Below are 27456 nucleotides of genomic sequence, written 5' to 3' on the forward strand. Positions count from 1 at the left end.
CTTCAGTAACTGTTCCCTTCAAGAAAAGTGCGTTTAGAGGAACCAGCCCAGAGAATAGAGCCTGAGCATCAAAGTGGGGCACCTGGTTATTTTTAGTAACCGTTGGTTCTGATGGAACACTCTGGGTAGCCGTTACCTCACTGCCAACCCAGCTCTGCCTCCCTCCCTTTACTAAGGAAGCTGATGGATGGTTTCTTTCTTCCCTAGAGGAGGATGTTTTCTGTAAACAGTGGGCATGTGATCTCTTTTCAAAGAGGAGGTTTCGGGGGTGCCTGGGTGGCTCAGTCACTTAAGCATCTGACTCTTGATTTCAGCTGAGGTCATGATCTCAGGATTGTAAGATCGAGCCCCCCTTCCAGGCGCCACACTCATCAGGGAGTCTGCTTGCTTCTCTCTCTCTGCCCCTCCCCCACTTGTGCTCTCTTTCTAAAATAACGAATACATCTTAAAACAATAACAACGACACAAAATAAAAAGGAGGTTTCTACCTCTCCATAATTCTCATTCATGATGAGTGCAGGGCTTTGTATTTAACACTTTGTATTTAAGAAAATCATTACGTTGACTTCCTGTTTTCTATTTCGGGCCTCCGCAGAACTTCGCATTCAAGTGGGACCAAGCAGCCAACGCAAAGCTGGAATTTTCTCCTGAAGTTGATGCGCCATGGGCATAAAGTAAGTTCACGGGGTGAGGTGTTTGTCTGGTTTCGCAATCCAAGTGTGTCCTTCCGCGGGTGTGGTCTCCCTACCACGCGGAGTGACCTGGGCGTGCTGAGAGCCAGTGCGGGGAGTTAGTGCTGGGCTTGAGGCTCGTGGCTTGGGGCTTGGGGCTCGCTGCAGACCCGCCCCGCGCAGCCAGGGAGCTCCGCGCGGTGTCTAGATGCAGCAACTTCTCCTCTGACCCTCCCTAAGGGTACTATATTTTGGTTTATCTTCCTTAGCTTTTATGTGAACGTTTTACTACCGTGAAAGGGCAAGGCAGGCAGACCTCAGTTTTTCCTCCCTTCCCCTCTCATTAGTCTTTCTTTCTCTGTTGATAACTCAACATCATGTGCCCTTTCATTGTCTCATTGCTTTGTTCATAGTGCCTTGGAGGGTGGCTGCTGTAATCCCCATTTTGCAGAACGTGAAACTGAGGTTTAAGAGACTTGTCCCGACTGGGCCAAAATCACTCAGTTAACAACACCGACACTGAATCCTCAGTCTTCTATCTTCAGGGCTCTCAGGCGTGCTGTTTCTCCCTACTGAGGTTGGAGCGAGCAGGATGCTGACGGAGAGGACAGGAAGTGGTGGCTGGGCTGGGAATCCTGAGCAGCTCTCATCCACCAGTGAATCATGTATCCTGATTAATAACACAGAAAAATATTAAGTAAATACATTTCCATGCAATTCTTCATACCTAAAGGACTTTGAGACTTCTGTGGTGTCACAGACTTCAGGGTGATGTGACCAGGGGAGTCACTGTCTGCATACAAGTAGAAAACCTATACAAGTCAGACGTGGGCCTAGAGGTGGTTGACACCTGTGTTCAGGTGATCTGCGTTTCTCTTGTTAGTTGCTGAGCTGAGGGTAGTAGCACAAAGATACTTTTCTTTCCCTGCTTCGCAAATTTTGGCAAGGCAAAGGGGTGTAGGGAATCAGTTTTGAGTTGGGCTTGATGGTTCTATGAAAACTTTAACATATGGTTAGTCCTGGAGGTGTTAAAAGGGGATTGGAATTTGTGGCTACTCAGCAGCAGCTAGCAAGAGAACTCTGCTTCTTGGGAACAATAAGAAATAGGGCAGAGGTAATGGGTGAGACTCATAGAAGCCTTGGTTGCTCCTTTTGCCCGGCACATCTCTGGAATGATCCCACTCATTCAGGGCTCTGAAATGGCCCCTTTCATTATGGGAGGAAGAGCCCTGCGGAGTCCTCAGGGCTGCACATGTCACCAAGTTGTCCTGATAGATAGTAAACTCCAAGGGACCTCCTGTGCCACGGCCTCAGGCTGGAGGATGTTTTCCTGACATGGTCTGCCAGTAGTCCCTAAGCCAGATGGCATCCTGTCTTGAATCAGGCCCCTCCCTTGGCAGCAGAAAGCAGAAGTGTGTGGGTGCATGGTGGTGATCTGGACAGTGGCTTGGGGCCATTGACCACATTGCTGTGAGATCCTCACCATTCTCTCTCTGGACTCACAGATGACAAGGAGTGAAGGAGGGAAGTCAAATGTTGTGGCAAGGAGAGGCTGGCAAACATGCACAGGGCCAGCAGAAGTCTCTCACTGGAGTGAGATGCTGAGAGAGGAGGATGTTGAGATTTGGGAAGGAAGCTCAGAAGTCTCAGTCCTAAGGCAAAGGATTAAACAAAGAAAAAACACACACCCAGGCTGGAATATGGTCGAGGTGTGGGGTGAATATTTCATATAACTGTCTGAGGGGAATGGGGTTGGATGAGATCCAAAGGACATCTGGAGATAGAGCACAAAGGAGGAGATAAAGAACATAGTCTCATGATTGACCAGAGGCTCCCTGGTTGCCAGGCAGGGTCTTTCACAGAGGGTTCCTACATCTGCTTTTTGCGCCCAAACAGCCGGCCAATATGTTCTTAAAAACCCTGTGACAGAATTTTTGTACACTGAATTCTTTTTTGAAGGCACAAGAGAATATTACCCCTTAAAAGAACTTCAGGGAAATCACTTTGGAAAAGCAAAGAGTCATTTTAAGGCATAGACACTCAACAATTGATTTTGAATCTCTGAATTTTAATGCATTTGCCCAGAGTAGAGTTGGACATTTCACCCTTCTACCGGGTGGGATAGTTTTTCTCTTACATAGATGGCCTGTCAAGTTCTTAACTGAGCATTGTGATTAACTCTTTTTACTTTTTTTTTTTTTAAGATTTTATTTATTTATTGGACAGACAGAGATCACAAATAGGCAGAGAGGCAGGCAGAGAGAGAGGAGGAAGCAGGCTTCCTGCTGAGCAGAGAGCCCGATTCGGGGCTCGATCCTAGGACCCTGGGATCATGACCTGAGCCGAAAGCAGAGGCTTTAACCCACTGAGCCACCCAGGTGCCCCAACTCTTTTTACTTTTGATGTTCCGGGGGTCGGGGGTGGGGGAGAGGGAACCGTTTCATATAACAGAACTTAAACCACATGAAAAAGTGATTTTCTTTGAAAAAAAAAAAAACAAAAAACCTCTCCTTTTTCAAGGAAAGGGCTCTCCAACAGCACTTTTGGTGACAGTTTCCAAAGGACAATCTTACCGACAGAGACACTCAGCCTTTAAGTCTGGCTTTTGGAAAACGAGCATTAATTCTTTTTTCTAAACAGGACACTGTGAGCTCAGTCATGTACACTATGAAAATAATTGGTGTGTGTTAGTACACTTTGTGCCAGATTTCATGCTTGTTGAAAGGTGATTGGAATGAAACCAGCATATTTAAAGGTCAACTGGTTGTTCTTAAACGGTGCAGAATTTTAACTCTTTCATTATCATGGATTGTAACTACATGGCCATTTTAGGAAAGAGAAGAGACTGTGTACTGCCTTTTAACACTGTGACCTTTTCTCCTTAAATTTTTAAAAACTTCTCAGGGTTCTCTTGTGGATGAAAAGGGTCTGAGAAATTAGTTCTCAGCTGGTATTTGGAAATGGCTGGGAAAAGAGACTTAGCTCTTTTTAAACTACTAAATTTAGGTCAGGGTTCTAATGGGACAGTGCACATCACATAAACCATGTCTAAATGTCATGTTGCAAATTCTCTCTTTTTAATAAGTACCTCTGGTTCACTAGTGAGTGCTAGTAATAGTCTTGTCTCTTCCTTCCTACTTTCGAACACTTTTTTTTTTTTCTTAGCTTCTGTAAAATCTTGGTGGAGAAACCACTATGTAATCATCAATATGTATCCCAGTCCATTGATGCTGACTGTGTTTCTGGGTATTTTGCTAGGCTTTGGGGTTTTGATGCCTTTTCTCCTAGTGATTTTGGGTGCATAGGTTAAATGGTTTATTTTGTTGATTTATTTTCTTTCTTTCTTTCTTTCTTTCTTTCTTTCTTTCTTTTTTTGTTTCTACAGATTTTTAGAAATTATGTTCAGATAGCCGGCATATAGCACATCATTAGTTTTTGATGTAGTGTTCAGTGATTCATTAGTTGTGTGTAACACCCAGCGCTCATCAGTTTCTTTGTTTAGTTTTCCGAAATAAAGTTGGAAACTCCCCTCTCTTAAAAAGTAAGGTGACTTTTAGTCATTGGGTGTTGAAACTTCTTATTTTCTGGATAAATGTCCTGGGGAGTCCCTACAAAGTTTTCAGACTTTCATGATGAGGACTCCAGTTTGCAAGCTACCAAAAACAATCTTTCTTAAGGAAAAGCCTCTGTGAGATTGGCATTGGATGTTTCCACACAAGAGTTTACAGGTAAAGGAAGTTAGAGTCCAAGCACCAATACACCTTGAGTGTATGTGAAGTCTTGTAGTTGTAACTAAAGGCAAACTAAAGTTACCCTGAAAAATCAGTCTCACTTTGTCAAGGAGGTAACACAGTATTCTTTTCTTTCTTGGTTAACTTCATACTCTGCCTTTAGTTCTTCTCTCTGTATATTGTACACAACTATTTAGCTGTGAGACTGCTGGTTGCTTTAAAACTCTGATCATCATTGGCCTCATCTGCAAAATGGGCATTACCTCATCTTCCTCAGTGTTACTGTGAAAATTAAATGAGTTAATTCATGTAAAATGATTGAGACAATACCTGGCACAAAACAGATGTACAATAAATATTACTCATTATTATTATCATTATAATTGCTGTAAATCTAATCTTTTTCATTAGTTGCTATGCCATAAGGGGATGTTTGACCTAGAGGACCTCTTCTGTTTGGGGTAGTAAAGGCCAAGAATTGAGGTAAAGCTGCTTTCTTCTTACCACCCCGATCTTTATTGCCTAAACTCTAGCAGAGGCTGGTGGGAGGCATCATAAGTGAGATGGTGTTCCTGAGCCAGAGAGCTGGGAGAGCCAGTTGCCAAGGGGGTTCTTGAGGGAAGTGATGGGGAGCTAGACATGGTGGCAGGATCACTGTTCAGCCATGGAGGAAAGTCTGCAAAGACTGAAGCTAACTAAAGACTATACGCAAGAAGGGCATTCATTGCTCAGGGGTGGTTTTCAAAAAGAGACCATTAGATGGGAGCCAAGAGGAGAGCTGTATTAATCTGGTTGAATTTACTGAATTGACAGTTTGAATGTTAAACCAACTTTAAAAAATTTTTTTTTATTTTTTAATTTTTTAAAGATTTATTTATTTATTTATTTGACAGAGACAAGAAATCACAAGTAGGCAGAAGTAGGCAGAGAGGTAGGCACCAAGACCCTGGGATCATGACCTGAGCCGAAGGCACAGGCTTAACCCACTGAGCCACCCAGGCACCCTTGTTAAACCAACTTTGAGCTCCTGGAATAAACTGAATGTAGCTCTGATATATTACATTCCTATTAACATATATTAATATTTTAAGATTTTGGCATTAATCACATGAGAGAGTCTGATCTGAATTTTCTTTCTTTCTTTCTTTTTTTTTTTTTTAAGTAACTTTGTCAGGTTTTGGTGTCAAGGTAATGCTAGCCTCATGAGCTGGGGGATAGATAGTGGATATTTTGTAACTTTTCTAATCTCATTTCTTTCTTGGTCAGTCTCACCAGGGTTTATCAGATTTATTAGACTTTTCAAAGAATCATCTGTTCATCTGTTGGCTTTGTTGATATTCTGTTGTAGTTTTAAAAGATGTCCACTAGTTCTATTCTTACTTTTTCATTTTCTTCTCTTTTCTTTGGTTAATTTGCTGTTCTTACATAACTTCTAGAAATAGATCCTAACATAAATGATTTTCAAGCTTTTTTCTCATCCAGTATATACATTTAAGACTATATACACTCCTCACAGGTCAGATTTGGCTGTATCACACAAAATTTCCTTTGCAAGATTTTAATTTTTGCTTAGTTAAAAATACATCTGAATTTCTATTGAGAATTCTTCTTGATCCATGTGTTATTTACAAATGTGTCACTAATTTCCAAACCTGTGGGGATTTTCTACTTACCTTATTAATTTCTGCTTAATTCCATGATGTTCACTTAAAGTAAAAAATATATATTCTGTTGTTAATAAGGGCTGTGTTCTATATGTGTTAATAAAATAAAGTTTTTCAATCTTGTTATTTATATTTTCTGTGTAATTACTGATTATTTTTCTGTGTATTACATCTGTTACAAGAAAGATGTGTTAAAATGTTCTATCATGATTTGTGGATTTATTACTTTTCTTTCTAATTCTGTCCATTTTTATGTTAAATATCTTCAATCTATGCCATTAGGAACTTACACTTTTAGAATTGTTATCTTCTGGTAAATTGAGCCCCTTTTCATTGTGAAATATTCCTCTTTATCTCAGCCTACACTTTTTGTCTTAAAGTCTGTCTTGTGTGGTATAAATATCATGGCCTCAGCTGTATTTGGGGATGGTGTTTGCATGGTGACTTTTCCCCATCCGTCACCTTCAATCTCTTGCAATCTTTATATTTGAGGAATGCTTCATACAAGCATGTATCTTTTTTGTTTAATCCAGCCCAGCAATTTTTGTCCTTTAATGAAAATATTTAATCTTATGCAATCATTGATATATGTTGCATTTAAATCTATCATGTTTTTATTTGTTCCCTATCTGTTCCATTTTTTAAATCTCCTTTCTCTCTTTTTTTCACCTTCTTTCGGTTTGAGGTTTTAAAAAAAATTATTCTTATTATCATTTACTTTTGCCTATCTATGGCCTTGGTAGTTACATATCCTTTTCTGTGTTTCTAAGAGATTAACAGAAGTTGTTACATGTATCATTGACTCATTAAAGCCCAAGATTAAATTAATACTTGGCCATTTCCTGGGCACTTCCCAAAAATACATATTTACAAAAGTTGGCTATTCTGGAGGAGATTATGCTGAGTGAAATAAGTCAAACAGAGAAAGTCAGTTATCATATGGTTTCACTTATTTGTGGAGCATAAGGAATAACATGGAGGACATTAGAAGGAAAGGAAAAGTGAATTGGGTTAAACTGGAGGGGGAGACAAAAGATGAGACTGTGGACTCTGAGAAACAAACTGAGGATTTTGGAGGGGAGAGGGGTGGGGGGAAGGGTGAGCCTGTTGGTGGGTATTAAGGAGGGCACATATTGCATGGAACACAGGGTGTGGTGCATAAACAATGAATCTTGGAACATGAAAAAGTAAAATAAAATTAAGATGTTAAAAAATACATATTTAGCTCCTTTTTTGGATGTTTATTTTTTTCTGTATCTTGGTTTTCTAGCTGTGACCTTTTTCTTTATGTCTGAAGAGTACCTTTAGTGTTTTCCCAAGTACATGTCTGCTGCTAAGGAGTCCTTGTTTTTGTTTTTCAGAAAGTATCTTTGTTTTATCTTTGTTCCTGAAAGATATTTTTACTGGGTATAGAATTCTAAGTTGGTAATTATTACCTTTTAGCATTTTGAAGATATTCCATTGTTTTGTTTCCATTGTCCTTCAAGATCTTCTAAGTCTTATCTGGCTAGGTAGAAACTATGTGTGTGTTTGTGTTTGTGTGTGTGTGTGTGTGTGTGTGTGTGTATATGTATATGTATATATATATGTCTCAAAGGGTGAACAGAAATGCATTGGAATTCACAGTTCTATGTTTACAGCATTTAAAGTTTACAGATGTTTAGCTGAAATTTTTTTTATGTGCTCATCAAGTACAGATGATCAAAGGAATCAAGTATTTGATTACTTAACATAAGATCTTTGTTTAGTGTAGAAACTAAAGGATAGTCCTGGGTTATTGAAACATTCTAGGAATTGTTTCTATAACTTTCAAAAAGAGGGAACATAAAACATGTAAACCTAGCTTAACTATGTGAAAGTATGTAAAGATAATGCAAAAGTACACAGGCAGGTGTCTTGATCTGAAATGGCTTTCACCATCTCAGAGTGGTTCACTTTCTAAACACACACACATAAAACTGTTTCATATCCTTTTTGTTTATAAAGTCATTTTAATAGATTCTTCATTGTATTAGCTTTCCTCATCATTTAGTTACAGTTTTATTTTTGCATCGTTATTGGTTAGCTGTGTTTCATTGCATATTTTCAGTTTTGGATATCAGTTGTTGGAAAAATAACTAAATGTGGTAACTTCCTGCTGGGCCTGGAATTGTGTATTTGACTTATGACTGATTGATTTCTTCACCTAGAAAATTATTTTGGCTGCAATATTATCTTCTTTCAGCATTAATATAGTACTTGAAATGTGACCCAAGCTTTTACCTTTGAAATGTGTTTTTCTTTCCCTGAAATACTCTGTAAACAATACACAGTTAGAAATGTGAGTTTTATAGTAAAATAAACCTGGCTTCAGACAGTAATTCTGTTAATCACTAGTTGTGCATCCTTGGAAAAATCACTTCACCTCTGGATCCTTAGTTTTATTATTTATAAATCGAGATCAGTAATTTCTATATTATGTTACCATTTTAAGAATAAATTTTATTATTAATTTTTAAAACTTCTGTGATGTGGTATTGTCCGCTAAGTTCCTTCATAGTCTAATGTGTTTCATTGGCAGATGATATTTGGTCATAGACTGGTTCCTTATGAAATAAATGCAAATAATTGACCACTTTATTCTTTGGAGTTTATGAAGATTTATATTTGGTGAATCTGTGAGCCTAGGGCATAGAGTAAATTTTGTATTTTTGATTTAACAAGTGTGATAGTTAATTTTGTGTGTCAGCTTTACTGGGTCAAAGGTTACCCAGATACTTGGTTAAACATTACTTGTGGATGTGGATGTGGAGGTAGTGGGTAAGATTAGCATGGAACTGGTAGTAAAGAAGATCCCCTCTACCTCTAGTCCCCAGAGTGGTTGGGCCTCCTCCAGTCTTTTGAGGGCCTGAATAGGACAAAAAAATGGAGGAAGGGAAAATTGATTTTCTTTGACTGCTGAGCAAAGACATGAGTCTTCTGCCCTTGACTGAGTCTTACACCATTAACACTCCAGTTTTCACAGTTATACCACTGGCTCTCTCTGTGTACATCTCTGTGTCTCTGTATCTAGGTCCAGCTGGTTCTGTTTCTCTGGAGAATCCTGACTAACACAATAAGCGTTTACTTAGTCTCTCATAACACAGTATTCGGCCTTCTTACTTCGCCTCTCATCCTGTAAACCGTGTCCTTTTCTTGGAATATTAATGCTGCATTTTAGTATTTCTGTGCTTTTTGCTGGCAATTTTGTGAAACAGCCCCCAGTGAAGTGCCAAAGTGTGGTGTAGCGTTCTTAAGCAGAAGAAGGCTGTAATGTGTCTTATAGAAGATAGGTATGCGTTAGATGAATTTTGTTGAGGCTTGAGTTATAGTGCAATTGGCCATGTGTTTAATGACAATGAATCAATGAAATATATATTAAATAAGGTGTCTTAAACAGTAGCACATATAAAACCAAGTTATCTATAGACCGGTTGATGAAAATGTGACTACAGGCTCCCAGGAGCCTAACCCTATATTTGTCCTAGGAGTAGAAGTTCAATATTTACTAATTTGATGTTCTCAGTTACTTAAGAGAACAGAATTAAGGAGCACCAGGTAGCACAGTTTGTTGAGTGTCTTGACTCTTGATTTCAGCTCAGGTCATGATCTCAGGGTCTTGGGATCGAGCTCCATAGGGCTCTTTGCTCAACAGGGAATCTGTTTGGGGATTCTCTTTCTCTCTCCCTTCCCCCACTCTCTCTCAGATAAATAAATAAATAAATAAATAAATAAATAAATAAATAAATACATCTTTTAAAAAGAACAGAATTAATAGGAATAATGAGAATCCACTGTATAAACATTTTATTTAAGTTGAAGAGATGGCCAATGAATATGCATGTCTAGACGTTTTGTAACAGCACAGCCAACCTGAACAAAATAGAGCTATTTTTATGTAATTTTGAAAGATTCTAAGTAGAATCTCAGTCATTCTGGTTGGTTTATTTTAGCAGTTATTTACTGGTTATTATATCAAGTCAGGTGCAGTGGAGTTACACACCTACCATGGAAGGCAGTGACTGATGTGTAATCAGCAGTATTGACATTAATTTGTATTCTTGGAGTGGATATAAAATAGAGTCAGATAAGGTCCTGCCTGTCCCTGAACACCAAGGAATCCAGCCTAGGTGCGGAAACCAACCAGGGAACGTCTACAGAGCAGATTAACTACAACACATCTGTGAAGGTCTATGTTCTCAGGCCTCCTGGGGTTTACAGATGGAAAGGATCCCAGAGACCCAGCATATGTAGATATAGAGCTAGAACCAGAAACTAAGGGCCATGGCTGAGATTAAGTACTTTCTTGCTAAACCATGTATGTGCTATGTGATTAAACCAGTTATTGCAGTCTCGGCTTACCAATGAGCTCATGTTCCAGAGACTCCACTTAGGTCCGACGTTTAGAAGTCAGTTTGAGGTGGTTCTTGAGCTCCAGGAGGCCTATTTTGCTCTTTTTGAGCATTGTTCTCAAGTTTCATGGATTTCATCTGACTCTCAAAGGAGCTCATGATTCGAAAATGTCTAAAAGTTGTATTAAAAGATGACTTAATATAATGAAGAACTGTTTATTACAAGACACTATGTGAAAAGAAAGTGACAGCATAGGTAGTGTAATCATGGTGTGGGTGTAAGTGACAGAGAATATATATCAACAGAGGTTATCTCTCAGTGATGGAGCTAGAAGCATTTCTTTTCCTTGTTTGTTCTCCCCCCAACAAATTCTTGGAATGATTACATATGTTTTAAAATGAGGAAAGAAAATGTGAAAAAACATTTTGTCCCACTGGAACTATGATTTACCTAAGGGAGGTCCTGTTCTTTTCTCTTAAATTCCACACTTCGAAACATCTCATAACTTATTTTGGCTGAAAGTTGAAATGGAAACAGTTCACATTTATTCAGTTACAGTCCCCTTTTCTTCCCATGGTGTCTTCTCAGCTTAAACCTTTGCACTCAGCCCCCTTTCCAACTCTTGCCTCTCTCCTCTCCTTCCCCTTTTTGTTCTTTGACTCATCTCCATTTTCCAAAAAAATGTAAATTCTGTCTACTTTTCTTTAAGAGCATAAGCCTTTTTCTCTTATCTGTTGGGGAAATGAACCCTTCAGTTACTCATTTTCAGAAGTTCACCTGATATCCCCCTTTTCTCCGTGTTTCTTTACCCTGGTGTTTTATTTTGGGACGTAGAAGAAGCATTTGCAAAATAGCCTCTTCCAAACCTCAGAGCCTAGGTAGTACTTTTTGTTAATTTTAAACTTTATTCTTTTTGGGATTTCATAAGTGTTTTCTCCCTCCATCAGGAGCAGGTATGTATAGGTGTGCACTGCTGTGTAGGAGTGTGTGTGCATGTGGGTGTGGATATAAATTCTGTTCTTTCAGCTCAGGACCTGTGTCATTTCTTGTCTACTCCATGAAATTAAGCCCTCTGGTAGTGCTGACTGCCTGTTGGCCAGTCTTGGCATAGTTTAGCGACCTTGCAGAGCCTGAGGCCCGAGGCCCCATGGCCTCATCCATCTGGTACCAGCAGGCTGGCGGCTGTACTAGAAAGCCTCCATGAAGAAGAGGCAAATGGGTTTGTTCTCCAGTTGGTGCTGGGCTGGTTCTGAGCAGGACAGGCCAACTTGTAATCTGTGCCAAAGCCCACTCACCAGCAAAGAGGTACATACATAAGATAAGACGGTAGAACTGGATTTATGTATGCATGAATGCAGGACTGAATTAAAATGACAATTCTGGGAAGGAGCTAGGGACCAAATTGGGGGACTCAGTAAAAAAGGCTATGGATTTCAGGATGAGCATTTTTTTTTTACATGTAAATTGGAATTCAAAGTAGATATTTGTAACTGAAGTAGTGTACTCTGCGTATTTTATCTACATAGATCTGAGCTCTTCGTTCTTTCTTTCTCTACTCAGTTCTGGCTTTTCAAAGACTCATGTGTGACTCATGCTTTCCCCTCATGTTATTTTCTTAAAACCTAAAGTCACTTGGGTAAAAATTGGACTTCATTAAGCTTACCTGATTGGAAACAAGCATGTAGATGAGACAGGATTCCTGCCTGTTCCAGAAGAGCAGAGGGAGAGAGCCCTGTTTTGTGCAGTGCTAACACCGTGAGTGGCCTTTGCCATGACTGCCCTTGGGAAATAATGTGAAAGAGCTGATACATTTTCTCTGTTGCCTTTGTCTCCCCTCCTTGTGCCATCTTGTGGCGCTTCCTCCCCCCTTCTCCTTCTAGTTATCCAATATCCCCTTCACAAGAAATGTTAGCTTTCAGGGATGATCAGTCAAGTACATCTTCGTGTGAATATGAGATTTAGAATAATTCATTTAGACATTTGACTTTGACATTGCATCTTTTGTTTTGGCACAAAATGCATGTTTCTTGCAAGCACACAGGTGACTCATTTTATGCTCTGGCCTGTGGAGAGGGCTGGATCCTATCTGTATTAAGAACACAATTAGAAACTTGTGGTATCAGGAGTCTGGCTTCTCACTTAAAAGATCCTTCCTCCCCTTTCCTCATGATGAGTTTTAATTTTTAAGTCACTATATCAACTTTAATGTCAAATCCCTTTGAAAAAGAAGGTGTAGTCTATTGAAAGAGATGATAGAAATGATTATGTCCCAGGCTTAGGGCTCACTGAAGTTGGTGAACCATTTAACAGATTCAGACCACATGTAGATCATTTTGTGTTGGCATCCCATATTTCAGTGTGGATGAGGCTGTTTTGCAACCTGGTCTTTTTTGCAGAGAGGACTGAATGGCCTGAGGGACAATGTAGCCAATGGGTGAGGGCAGAAACAAAGTCTCAAGGTTGCCGTGTAATCCCATACCTCACACAGCAGATGCCACAGAACTGCTTTTTGAAAAGTGTTACCTTTCACATGTCCTGCTAAAAATACATGCCCAAGGAGACCTGAAAAATTTGAAAGGACTAGAGAAGAAGGCTGTGGTTGCACAAAAGCAATATGCAAGATCATGAAACAAAAAAGATAGCAAAAAAATTGTATAAAGTAAGATGTATAAGTGCTTTCTCAAGTTCCAAAGCAGCTTTTGATCATATACTCAGAACAGACATGATGAAGACATCAAAAAAACTGAGGAGTCCTTAGGAGGCTGCAAAAAGCTATAGAAAATGCTCAAATGGCCTTGGTGGGTCAGACAGAATACCTTTATTCCGCACGTGCCCCAGACTTCTCATCTTTATTTTCCCTTTTGCAATTCCCCTTCAGAAAACCTTACGTGGTCACTTCTACCCGGCTAGCTGGAACTTGGTCCTCTGTGTGAACTCTAGTTGCCTGTACCTCTTCGAGATGTCCGTCTTGCTCACTGTGTGTCTTGTCACTCTCACTGGGCTCTAAGCTTACCGAGACCAAGAAACAAGTCTTTCATATCCTTGGAGCTTCCCCTCTTGTTTCAGTACAATTGTCTTTGCAGATGGTTTTGATGGATGTTGCCCACCTGCTTGGGTACTTCCAGAGCTTAACAAAAAGTTAATAGATATTCAATCTTACTTTTATTATTAATATTTATGTGCCGTGTTCTGAAAAATCTCTGGAAGAGCAGATAAAGCTGGAAGAACAAGTTGTAGAGATAGTAGTGAGAATGCAAAATAATAATGCGTTGGCATAAATAATAAAGATGATAAAAATAATGATGATACCCCTTGCCATTTCTTGAGCAGTTACCTGAAAGCGCTTTCATATCATGAAGAATGGAGGAGGGATAAAGGAATAGAAGTAGGTGCTAGGAATACCAAAGAAATGCAGAGACAAAAAAGCAAAGGACAAAAGAAAGTTAAGAAAAATAAAGCCAAGAGGAAAGAAATGGTGGGAGGATTTACTAACGACTTGGAACAGTTTGTTAGCTAAATCACACAGTAGGCAGAGTGTCAAAAAAATATTTATAACTTTTTTTTTCTTTTTGCAGGTAGAGTATGCTCTCTTGAGATCAAGGCATGTTTTTACTTGTTTTCATAGCTCTGTCTCTGCATTTTTTGTTCACTAAGGTTTATATTGATACAGTATGGTGATGTATACTCCAGACATTCTATCTATATAATCACAAAGATCTGGAAATGAGAGTGACACTCACCTGTATTAGATTATTTCAGTGATTTCACAGAAGCTCATGTAAGCTTGCTGCACAGAGTACCATCAACTATTTTTTCCCATTTTTATAATTTATTTATTCGTCAGAGTGGAAAAAAGGAGAGAGCACAAGCAGGAGGTACAGAGGGAGTCTGTACAAGCAGAGGGAGAGGGAGAAGCAGGACTCCTGCTGAGGCAGGAGCCTGATGCAGGGCTCAATCCCAGGACTACTGGGATCCTGACCTGAGCCAAAGCCAGATCCTTAGCCGACTGAGCCACGCAGGTGCCCCTTGTTGTAAGGCTCTGAAAATTCCCTTACTTTAGGAGGCAGATCTCAAATTATTGTTGGTAATGCTGACCACATAGGAATGTATTATAAAGAAGTCCCCTGATGGTGAGTGACGTGGAGGATCTTTTCACGTGTCCATTAGCCATCTGTATCTCTTCTTCGAGAAAACATTTATTCATGTCCTCTGCCCTTTTTTGAGTTAGATTATTTATTTCTTTTTGGTGTTGAGTTGGATAAGTTTTTTATGTATTTTTGGATATTAACCTCTTAACAAAATGTATCATTTGCAAATACCTTCTCCCATGCAGTAACTTGCCTTTTTTTCTTTTGTTGATGGTTTCCTTCCCTGTGCAAAAGCTTTTATTTTGGGGTAGTCCCAATAGTTTAATTTTGGTTTTGTTTCCTTTACCAAAGTCATATCTAGAAAAGTGTTGGTATGGCTGATGTCAGAGTAAATACTGCTTGTGTTTTTCTTGTACTAGTTTTATGGTTTCAGGTTCCACATTTAGGTCTTTAACTCATTTTGAGTTTATTTTTGTGTATGGCATAGAAAGTGGTCCAGTTTCATTCTTTTACATATAGCTGTCTTGTTTCCCCAATACGGTTTGTTGACGAGACTATCTTTTTTCCATTGGATATTCTTGCCAGACCAGAGATGGGTGGGGGATGGGTGAAATGGGTGAAGGGAGTTAAAAGTATACTTACATTGATGAGCCCTGAGTAATGTGTAGAGTTGTCGAATTACTATACTGTACACCAGAAACTAATATAACGTTGTACATTAATTATACTTGAATTTTAAAAAGTTCTAAGCAAAGACATCCCAGTGTTCTAGTACTGAGCTGTTCTAGACCTGGCAAAGGGCAGATAAAAAAGTTCTGCCTGGGGACACCTGGGTGGCTCAGTCGGTTAAGTATCTGCCTTCTGCTCAGGTCATGATCTTGAGGTTCTGGTATTGGGTCCCGCATCATGCTCCCTGCTCCGTCTTCTTCTCCCTCTCCCGGTTCCACTCCCCCTTGCTTGTGCTCGCTTGCTCTCTCTCAAATAAATAAATAAATAAAATATCTTAAAAAAAAAAAAAAAGAGTTTTGCCTGTAACATGTCAGAGGCCAGATTCCTAAAATAATCTTTATAACTGCTTTGGAGGGATATGCTGCATATTTTAAACGAGGTGATATTTAAACAGGGTAACCCCTAGCAGCTTTGTGGAGGTGGCAAACTTCTCTTAAGTTTGGGTTTGCTTTGTTCAGAAGCTGTGTTCACTTTAGTTGAAGGGCAGGTGACCCACACCAAAATGTCAGAATTAGTAAATTTTGGAAAGCAGGTCAAAAAAAAAGATACAAGTGATCGTCAAGGTAACACTCACAAAATCCCCAGGAAGTTTGGCCTCCATCCAAATGGGAAGAGAGAGTCTCCCGAATTAAATTTGTTTCCTGTTGACCACTCTAGCATGGAGAGGAAGTTTTATTTTAATGGTCTCAAAGGAGCAAAGGCTGCTGAAATCATGAATCAGCTATTCCCAAGGTTCAGAGATCAACACTCCTGTTTTGCAAAAATTCTACCTTTTACACCTCAGGTTTACAAATAGAGCAGAGAATCTTTTCCTTTGGGCATGTCGGAGACCAGGGAGCTGGTCCTGGCTCTGGCCCTTGGTAGCTGCAGTCACTGGGCAGTCATTTAATCCCCTCCATCCTCCATTCCCTCCACTGTGGGAGGGCATGATTCTATCAGTCCTGCTTTCTCACAATCATCCTCTCCATTTCTAAATGCCTGCTGTGTGTTAGGTACCTGATGTGCCTTTGGCAGCTGTTATCTTTGGGTCTCTCATCACCTTTTCAAGGAAGGCAAAAGTACCATTCCTGTTTTATAGTTGAGAGGGCTGAGGCTCAGAGCCTTTCAGTGCCTGACTGAGGTCACACAGCCAACAAGTGTGTAGCACCAACATATAAACCTTCATGCTCTGTGCACAAAGTCCCTTGCCAGGCCTCCCTGAGATTTCGAGGCTTCGTTGAAAATAGTATTTGTGAAAGTGTTCTGAAAATAGACAAGTGTGGGGGCACCAGGGCGGCTCAGTTGGTTAAGCGTCTGCCTTTGGCCCAGGTCATGATCACAGGGTCCTGGAATGGAGCTCTGTGCTGGGCTCCGTGCTCAGCGGGGAGCATGCTGCTCCCTCTCCCTCTGCTCCTCCCCCTGCTCATGTTCTCTCACTCTCTTTCTCTCGCAAATAAGTAAAATCTTAAAAAATAGCTAAGTTAAAAATTAGCTAAGCTAATTATAAGTTTCTTATAAATGCATGGTATTATCATTGTTGTTATCTGGATGGATATAAATGAGTAAATGTATATTTATTGAATTTCTTGTAGGTGCTTAACATCAAGTCAGATATCATTTTGGATAGTCTATGGAATTAAGTATTGTATCAGTGGTACACACCTGTGTAAGGTGTATTAGAAGTAAATCTTACACATTTCTCAGTTGTATCACTTTCGTCCTTGGAATCGGGAGTTAGTTTCTTTGGATCCTTTTTGGAGACAAAAGAAGAGAAACAGATGGGCTAATCTAAATTAAATGAATGTGGCAAGAAGCAGAAACTGATTACATATAGTCCAATCTTCAAAGCCAGTAAATTAAGACCTCTGGAATCCCTGGAGATGGAGAATTCATGTGTTCACAAATGTTCTGGACCGACATAACTTCTCCCATCTGGTTCTTTTATTTATTTATTTATTTTTGAGTCTTTCATGACCAGTAGGGTTGCTGGAATTTACTTGAAAAGTCTTTCCTTGATTGAGGGGTATCATGCTTCCTGTGTCATGACTGGGAATCTATACAACTTTCCTGAAGTAAGCACTACATTTTGGAAAGAATTTTCTCTTATGGGAAATATCCTATTCTCGAAGAGTGCCACCTACATGAGATCACTTTTTTTCCAGGGAGGAAGCTGAGGGGAGCCAATGGGTTCAGTGGCCAGGAATGAACTTTGGAGACAGGTTAACATTTGAGACAGAGTCCTCTGTGCTTTTCTTTTTGTCTTTTTGAAGAAATGTTTAAAGTCCTCAAGAAAGTTAATGAAATTCTCTAGAAGAACCAGCGGGACCCTTATTGTTTCCTCTTTTGTCTTAGGCGGGTACTAAGACCTATCTTGGATCCTTGTGAGCATTAAATGGCACAGTGCATGGGTAGCTTCTGGCCCAATGCAGTCATCTCTGCTCAAGCCTAGGCTAGTTTTCTAAATGTGCTTACTCAGTTCCTCAACTCTCAGTGTGAGCCATTTCTTCGTTTAGGCCACAGGATGTCTAAAGAGTTAGAAAAACATGCTTTTGAACCAAGAAGAGATGGAGAAGACTGCCTTGTTTAGGCCTCCCTGGGGTCTGTATTGGGTGGAATATAGTCTTTGTTGGAATTGGTAGCTCTTCAGGATGGGATCAGCAGGAGTACTATTCAGAAGGAACTCATGCCACTGGATAGCTTCTCGCTGCTTCTCTTTGGTCTCCCAGAGGGAAATGCAAGTGGGGATAAAGACCCATGCATTTTTCCACAGCTAAATTGGGAAAGGGTGCCCCTGTCCTGTTCTCTCCTGAGACATTTTGGTCACATTTGGGTCTCGGGTGGGCTAAGGCAGAAGTCTGTCTGGGAGGCTAGGACCACCATGTGACCAAGCTTGGCCTTCTTTTGCTCAGACCATGGATTTGGCTGATTCTGAACAGATGAGATTCATCAAGCTAAGCCAATAATCCAAATGATATTTGTAAGGAAGAAGCTGGATACTTGAAGAGTGGATCCATTTTGCCGTTTGGATTTGATCATTTTCCTTCTTGAGTAGGGAAGCAAGAGGGCAACCCAACATTGTTCCGGTCATCCTCCAGCCATGGCCAGTCTGAACCTTGCCCAGCCTAACAGCTATAATGCTGTCCAACCATGTGGTCTAGGTCCCCTGTACACAAATGCCTGAGCCTGCAGTGATGGTTCTGTTATCCTGAGGCCTTCCAACATAATCCTGTGTGTATGGGAGGCTGTGTTTTAGGCTCTGGCCATTCACCCTGAGCTATGCTCTACTTCTGGCCAGTATCCTCCAGTAAAATGAGCTCTGCCTAGGGAGTCAAGAGACTACCATTTGCCAGTTGATTTCAGACAAGTCACTTTTTGCATGTGAGCCTCAGTTTCCTTTAAGCGAGGACATCTCTAACCTGGGCCTCAGCACAGACCATCGATGAGTCTGTGGTCTGCCCCTACCTGCAGGGTGGATGTGTGTGTGTCCTCCCTGCCTCCCCACTCCCTGTTCTGGGGATGTTCCTCCAAACTGTTCTTGGCCCCTCTCTTGTTCTCCAAATTCCTCTGCGCTAAAGAGCAAGATTCAATTTGAACAGATCATTGTTTTTTATTAAGATAAACAAATGCCGATAAAGTCAGGGGGCGACCTCTTTCTGAAGCAGAGACTGAGGAGAATTTTATAGCTTTTTGTCCTTTCAACTTAACCAGTTTTTCTTCTTGGAACATGTTTTATGGAACTTGACTAATCACCTTGGCAATATGTTACCAAATTTTTCTGGGCTCTAGATCAAAGTGTCCGATAGGGTGGCAGGGACAATGAGAAAGCAAGAGGCAGGAGGAAGGATTTCTGGTGAATTTTGGAGTCCAGACTCTCATAGAAAATAGAAAAAGGGTAGGGATGATTAATTTCTGAAAGAATTGCAAGTGACCAAAACGTAGAGAAAAACAAAGTCTGGTTTTCCTAATAATGAAATAAATGCAAATAAAAAAACCAACATTCTTGGTGTGACCCCTGTCATTTTGGCAGAAATGTAAAATGTTGGTTGAACCTGGCATGCCTGTGAGTGTGAAGAAATGGGCGCACTCACACCACTACCAGTAGCTTCCATTGGTTTTAGATGCCAGAATAGCCCTAGTTACACACCTTTTGGAGGGCAATTGGGTGATGTGTGCTGAAGTGTAAAATGAAAATGGAAAAACAATACACTTCCTTTGTCCAGCAACTCTCAGTTGAGGACTTACTTAGGGGATAACTGCATAAATGTAAAAATAGGTTTGCAAAAGCATATTCACAAGGAAAAATAGAAATAACTTGAATGTTCATCAGTAGGGGACTGGTGTAATCAATTCTAGTAAATTGCCTTCTAGGAAATCCTGTGGTGTCAATAAAAATGATGTTACAGAGCTTTCCATATGATGTGGAGAGTTACTTAGGGATACAAAGCAGGTTATAAAACAAAATAATCACATTTATGTAAAATTATATTAACAGGAACACGGGAGGCTTTTCATTTAAATCTTAACAGGTAGGATTTGAAGCTACTTCAACTTCTACTTTCCAGCTCTGACACTTAATCAACTCTGTGTCCTTAGAGAAACTTACCGAACTTCTCTTATTCTTGGTAAAAATGGGGCTCGTATAACCTTCAAGAGATTGCTGAGGGACTCAAACTATAAAATACATGTCAAGCACCTGGGATGGAATAAGAAAATACTTAAAATTTTTTTCCCCCAATTCACAGTTTCTATTTTACTTTCACTGTATAAGTACAAACAGCTGTGTTCCTCTGCCTGCGATTCAAAGCAAGAAAGCTAAGTGGGGCTTGAATAGCTTCCGTTGGTTTAAATGCAGGAAGGACCCCTGTTCCAAATCTCGGGAACAGTATTTTCCTGTCAGAAAAAGGCCATATTGAGTCATTGTTTTCTGAGGCCAGGAAAGGAGCCTGAGTGATGCTGTCAGACAGCCTAAAATAATATTTCATTCTTGTCATCCTTACGCAGTTTAAGACCAAGTGATTTTGGATAGATCCAGTTTCCCTCTTGGTTTTGGAAGTACAAAGTTTTTGTTATTTATGCTCTTAAACAACAGAGCTTTGTCCTATCCTTGGGAGCATGCCAACTAAACAGAAGATTTCCTGAAGGACCATCCCATTTATTGTGAGGAGTGATTCCAAGTGTAAATAGACACAGTTAGCTCCAGCCACCTGTGGAGGACCCACGTCCACAGCAGAGGAAAAGAGCCAAGACTCACAGAACACACCAGCCAATCGGGTTTGAGGTAGGCTTTTATATTGTGCTAAATTGGTGGACCCAACCATTTCAAAACTCCATGTTTACCTACAGCCTGCTTTGTGCTCCAAAACAAATAACCTTGTATTCTTTCTGGGTCTGAGGCTGAAAAACTGAAAGTGCCAGGATTGGGAGTGTTTTTACTTTGGGAACTTCTGGTCCATAGACAATTGCTTCCGGTATTATCTTTTCAGAGCTGTGGATACTGTGGAAGTGGAGGGGATGGTAATTGGGCCTCAAGAGATTTCATCAGTGGCTAACAGGTCTTTAGAAGGACGCACAGTAGACTTTGTCTTAATTTCTCTTTCCTTGTATGAAACCAGCCCCTGACTTGCTACCATGCTGCCATGCCTATGTGCAATTTTCATTTAGAAAAAGGTCAAGTCCAAGTCGAGCATGCAAAGTTGGGATCAGTTCTTATTATTAATAGTTATAAGTAGCAAGTGATGAGCACTTGCAATGTGCTAGGCTTGATCTTAAGAGGTTTGCATGCACTCTCTTGATGTTTCTTAATGAGTAATGTGGGAACACATGGCTTTGCAAACATCATTAAAAACACAGATTTCATTGTGTGGCTCAGTTGGTTAAGTGTCTGCTTTGGCTCAGGTCATGATCCCAGGATCCTGGGATTGAGCCCCTCATCTGGCTCCCTGCTCATCGGGGAGCCTGCTTCTCTCTCCCTCTGCTACTCCCCCTGCTCATGCTCTGTCTCTCTCACTCAAATAAATAAATAAATAAATAAATAAATACATAAATGTTTAAAAGGGAAAAAGCACACAGATTTCTAGGATCCATCGTAGACCCACAGGATGAACACCTTGTGGTGGGAGTCAGGGTTTTGCCCGGTTGAAACACCACCTTCTATAATTCTGAAGCACATGGAATTCCAGAGCTGCTGTATTATTTTATAATGCACATGGAACTCAGGTGCAGTCTGCTCTTTTACTCCCCCCTTATTTCTGTGCTTAAATCCTTAAGGCAAAAAGAAAAAAAAAATCCAGTGGACCAGGGGACATGGAGCAAGCTACGCCTCTTTTAGTTGCTGGTGATCGATCATAAAGGGGTCTCCAGAGCCAAACTGCTTTTGAGGCACCAATCATTGACCTCTATTGTAGGAGGGTTAAGTAAGTGAGAAATCTTGTCTTCACCGACAGCAGCCTGTGCTCTGGATGTAAAGAGGGAAGAGACCCAGAGACCGTAGAGGCAGGGCTGGCGTGAGTGGCTGTGTAGCTTGTAATCTCCAGCTGTAAGTGATGGCATTGCATGGAAGATTGAAAACTTAGCATTCCCCTTGGTCCAGATCTCTGCATATAGGGCCGGCCACTCTTGAGAGAAGTCAGTGGGTGTGCTTGTGGGGGGCCCAGGACCCAGAGAACCCTGTCTGCCTTCTGCATGTCTTGACTGTCCTGCTCCAAGGGGCTTGAAATGTTCGATGTGCTTGTTTCTTCGGTTCTCAACTTTATTTTTAGAAAGCCCTTACTAAAACTGAGTGCTACTTGGGAGATAAGAGAAGAATTTAATCATACTGGCACCAACTGTTTTAATATGGCTGCTCTGGGGATGGCACGCATAACAGTTGTTTTGATGGGAGCAAGGAGGGCAGGCTCCTTTGTGGAGGAAGTTAGGGAGATTGGAAAAACTTTTCTTTTGGTGTCAAGGAGAGAGTAGAGGTGAAGTGGGAGAGACAAACTGGACCTGGGTCACGATCCTGAAGATTACTCTCCAGCACATAATTTACTACGATTCTGTGCCCCTCCCATCCTCTTTTTCTTTGTTCAGTATCCAGTGCCAGGTGACTGTCCCTTCAGTCAGCGGCCTGGACTGCAGCGATGCCCCATGCGACAAGGCCTCAGGGCAGAAGTGGGCCCAGGAGAGAGACTTCATGTCTGACTCTGTCGCTGAACCCGCAAAGGGTGCAAGGGGAGGTGATCCCCTACCTCCGAATCTGAGACCCCTGGCCTTCGTGTTCCTCTGCTAGGAACAGATAATTAGAATAATTGAGACTTAGCTCATTCAACTCCCTGCCAGCCTCCATATAAAACTTTCACTTATGCAGCCATTTCTAGCAACCATGCTGGGTTTCCTTGAATTTATTTCCTTCCCCCCCCCCCCTCAAGATTTATTTATTTGAGAAAGAGAGAGGGAGAGAGTGCATGCATGTACAAGTGGGGAAAGGGGGAGAGGGAGAGAATCTTCAAGCAGGCTCCCTCTTGAGCGCAGAGCCTGACGGGGGCTCGATCTCGTGACCCATGAGATCATGACCGGAGCCAAAACCAAGTCAGACATGCAAGTGCCCCCTTCTGAGTTTCTTTATCAACTTGCTGAGAAAGACCAGAGATGATTCTCTAACTTCAGCCAAGAGTTTGTAGGTGTATTAAGCTTTAATATTTGATTTCATTTTGGATTTTGTGAAGTGCCCCAAATTTCATTCTTAAAGCTTTTTTTTTTCTAAAATAAAAATGTTCCCCAGTTTCCCTACTGTTTAGAGGTCCTTTAGTGTTAATTCATGTGATAAGTGGTACTGATCCATTAATCTACTCAGTAGGCAATAACCACCTTCCGTGGAGAGGAGGTGGGTAGAAAGAGGCTCACTGGGAGGGAGGTGGAGATGTGTAGAAGGGCAGGCAGGTGAAGGGGTACCTCTACAGAAGGGTGAGAGAGAAAGTAGGTGCTCCCTCAGGAACTGTAAGCAGTTAGATGTGTCTGGGGCAGAGGGCGAGGGGTTGGGAGTGGTGCTGTTATGAGGCAGTGAGAGGGGCTGGGGGCAAGATCACTTATGAGTGAGTAAATGAATGAATGAATGAATGAATCATTGAGTTTAGAAGTACACAGTCCTTCCCTAGGGTGGCTCTTCTCTTACCAAGCTGACTCTGTTTTTTTCCTCTGTACCTCCTTCATGAGCAGGTTGAAATCCCAGTTAATATCCCCTGCTCTGAGAAATCTCCCATCACAGGAAGGAAAGGAGATAATTAGCTTCAGTGTTTTCTCATATTTAAGCTGAGAAGTCAGCATGAGTTCTAGACATGGTTCATGTAGTTGGATAATCAGCACAGCTCTTGGTTTTAGGTAACTCTTTTTTCCTTCCTTCATATCTTTTTTTGTTAGGGTACCATGACTGAAGATTAATGGCTTCCATTATTTTTTTTGCCTTCATGCAGTAATCTTTTATATATGTATGTATTTATTTTTATTAACATGTAATGTATTATTTGCCCCAGAGGTACAGATCTGTGAATCATCAGTCTTACACAATTCACAGCACTCACCATAGCACATACCCTCCCCAGTGTCCATGACCCAGCTGCCCTATCCCTACCCACCCAACCCCCAGCAACCCTCAGTTTGTTTTGTGAGATTAAGAGTCTCTTATGCTTTGTCTCCCTCCTGATCCCATCTTGTTTCATTTTTTCCTTCCCTACCCCTGACAAGCCCCCCAACCTGCCTCTCAAATTCCTCATATTAGAGAGATCATATGATAATTGTCTTTCTCTGGTTGATTTAGTTTGGTTTGCATAATATCCTCTAGTTCCATCCATGTTGTTGCAAATGGCAAGATTTCATTTCTTTTGATGGCTGCATAGTATTCCTATATATATATATATAGATAGATATATATAGATATAGATATAGATATATACACACACACACACACACATACATATATACATGCATACATACATATATACATCTCACATATTCTTTGCCTGTTGGTGGACATCTAGGTTCTTTCCGTAGTTTGCCTATTGTGGACGTTGCTGCTATGAACATTCCGGTGCATGTTCCCCTTCGGATTCCTACATTTGTATCTTTAGGGTAAATACCCAGTAGTGTGATTGCTGGGTTGTGGGGTAGCTCTATTTTCAACTTTTTGAGGAACTTCCATGCTGTTTTCCAGAGTGGCTGCACCAGCTTGCATGCCCACCAACAGTGTAGGAGGGTTCCCCTTTCTCCGCATCCTCGCCAACATCTGTCGTTTCCTGACTTGTTAATTTTAGCCATTCTGACTGGTGTGAGGTGGTATCTCATTGTGGTTTTGATTTGTATTTCCCTGCTCATGCATGAATCTTTAAAGTAGCCTGAACTTTATGCCAACTATCATATGAATCATGTCTGCTACAATTACACCTTTCTGTGTCATTGCCTAGGTTAGCGTTGTGGTATGACACTGGATGCAGGGCCAGGTTAAAAGTGTCAGGTGATAACTAAGCAGAACACTGACAATCAACAGTGACTGACATGTCTCCCTGAGTTGTTATCTTGCAGGCCTGAAGACAAAATTTGTTTATAAACATTACCCGAAATGAGCTATGTGATGTTAGTAGATATATTTCAGCATATCTAGCTGTTGAGTAATTCACCTCCATGTTGGCTATTGTGTATGCTTATCGCAATGAACTTAATGAAGAACCCTAATTGTGTAAAACTCCTAGTTCTCAGCATGCGTCGTCTGTTGAATCTTCACCCCAGGCCAGGAGGTAATGACTGTGCGTGGTACCATTTTACAGATAAGGAAACCAAGGCATACGGGTGTTAAGTAATTTGTCCAGGGTCTACAGTTAAGGGTCAGAGCTGGTATTTGAACCCAAGTGGCCCGACTCAGAATCTAAGCTGTGAACCTCCATGTTACAATACTTACCCTTAGCTTGAAACAAAGAGGTGGTTTTAGTATCACATATTAGGAATGCACATTTTTCTCTTACTAAATGTAAGCAATTGCCATTTTTTGGTATATGTAGTGTCACATGGAGTTTGGGAAACTTTGACAAACAGTGGGGGCAAAGAAAAATTGACCCTTCTTTTGAGATCCTTTTATCTAGAAGATGAGTTTTGACCATGTAGGAATGCAAAAGTTTATTGACTTATGTTAATTTTAAATGTAATATGTTTTTACAATCTTAATTGTATGTGTCCATACATTCATGTTCTGAGGAGAGGCTGAATTAAAAAAAAAAAAAAACCACCAAAAATGTAGGCTCCATCACTTCATGGGTTAAAGCTCCTGTCTTTTAGAACAACAACAAAAGCCACTAACCACAAATTCCTATGTGCCAAGAGCAAATTTGAATTTGAGATCCATGTGCCCAGATAAAGTGTTGTGTTACCTGAACCAAGAGCATGAGCTTCATCCCAGTGATGACCACAGATTTAAATTTCTAGTACCCATGTCTTTTTATTTAAGTGTAAATTTTATTTTTGCTTTGTTAAAGCGAGACAAGCCTTGTTACCACTTTTCTAAGCAGCTATTTCTCTTTCAGTTTACATCCTAAGATGCTGGCTCCAAGTGTCAGCATTTGAGGTATCAGCCATTGCCAAGCAGCAAACCGGTCCCAAGAGCTAGGGTATCTTGAGGTAGAGTCTGGCATTGTGAAAAGAACAGGGCTTTCTGTTCACAGGACCTGGAGTGGGTTTATACCCTGTCAGTGTGAACTGGCTTGACATACCAGTGATGTGTCAACGTGGTGGGTCTGAGCATTTCCTATAGTTACCTCACAAGTGACTCTTTTGGCTACATAGACCACAGGGCCAGATAAATTAGCTTATGGAAGTAGGAATCATTCTTGGCCCATGTTGAGGGACACTTTTCAGTCAACTGTAGCTGCCCTGTTATTTGAGATTTGCTGACAGCTCTTTGTTCAGAAAAAGGTTTGCATTCCTGAGCTCTTTTTCTTTTATCTGGTCGTCTTAATTCTTGTCTGTGAGGTTGTGATCAAAGAAATGAGTAAGACTTGAATTCAGCTGTTTGGGTGACCCTTGAATACCATGAACTTCTTAGACAGTGCCTGATGGCCTAGCCAACACTAATTGGTGATGATGATAAGAGAGAGGGTACCTACCCAGAACCTGCTGATAGAAACCCCGATGTGTTAAGAAGCATGATTGCTAGGGGCGCCTGGGTGACTAAGTGTGTTAAAGCCTCTGCCTTTGGCTTGGGTCATGATCTCAGGGTCCTGGGATCGAGCCCCGCATGGGGCTCTCTGCTTGGCAGGGAGCCTGCTTTCCTTCCTCTCTCTCTGCCTGCCTCTCTCCTTACTTGTGATCTCTGTCTGTCAAATAAATAAATTAAAAAAAAAAAAAAAGGAAGCATGGTTGCTAGAAGCAGACTCTAACACATCGCACTGACACTTTGAGCCCAGAGAAGATGACTGTATTGGTATGTATATTTTGTAGTATTTTCCTCCTTGGCATTGTTGTTAATAGGGCAAAGAAACAAATGTAAACAGCATGATCAGCTCAGGCTGGATCATGGTGAGGCAGCACTTTCTTCGTTTCAGTGTCAGGATTTCACTGCTGTGTGAGGGCTCCAGCTAGGAAGTATCTAAATCCCCCTAACATTGTCAAGTACAAGTAACATGTCTGAGGCTACCACAGTTGATTAGATTAAAGTTCTGGGAGGCAATGGCGGTGCAGAAAGCTCCCATCATGACTGTTTTGGGGGCAAACATTACCTATGAGCAGATGAACACCTTGAAGTCGAGTCAAACAAAATGCTTAGTGTTTGTCAAGGTCAGGGAGCTGGGGGTCAGTCTGGAATTTAGCTGTATGTTGACACAGAATGTAGAGAAACAGTGAAAGCTTTTAACTGAGAGACTTGCTAGATGCTCGTTGGCCATTGTCTTGGGTGGTGAGATGGTTGTGTTCAAAGATTTTGGAGGTGAAGTCTCCCTCTGGGAAATGTTCAGACAAATACATGTGAAATGACTTAGGGACCTCAATTTAGGGTATTCTTGGCCTTGTCTGTTGACAAATGGAGATCTAGACTTGGGACTTGGAGGGGCTTTTAATGGAAGTTTATTAAGGTAATAGGACACGGGAAGTTCTGTATGTTGACGATTCAGTGACAATATTAACTTAAGGGCCTGCTTCCCACATTGGACTAGAAAATCCATGTTAAATTAAACTAAAGGGAACAACAGTTTCAGCAACTGGCTTCCTT

At 40.9% G+C, this 27456-nt stretch overlaps 1 protein-coding gene across 1 annotated transcript in view; it reads left to right on the forward strand.

Annotated features, from left to right (window-relative positions):
- Window positions 1-598: 598 nt before the first annotated feature.
- The window catches only part of PDE4D (phosphodiesterase 4D), a gene marked incomplete at its 5' end in the record, with an annotated part of 1452651 nt that continues 1425793 nt past the window's right edge, over window positions 599-27456 (forward strand). The window contains one exon of the mRNA XM_080803360.1: window positions 599-674. The remainder of the gene's footprint in view (window positions 675-27456) is intronic.

Source organism: Martes martes (genome assembly GCF_963455335.1).
Source record: "Martes martes genome assembly, chromosome: 5".
NCBI classification, from domain to species: domain Eukaryota; kingdom Metazoa; phylum Chordata; class Mammalia; order Carnivora; family Mustelidae; genus Martes; species Martes martes.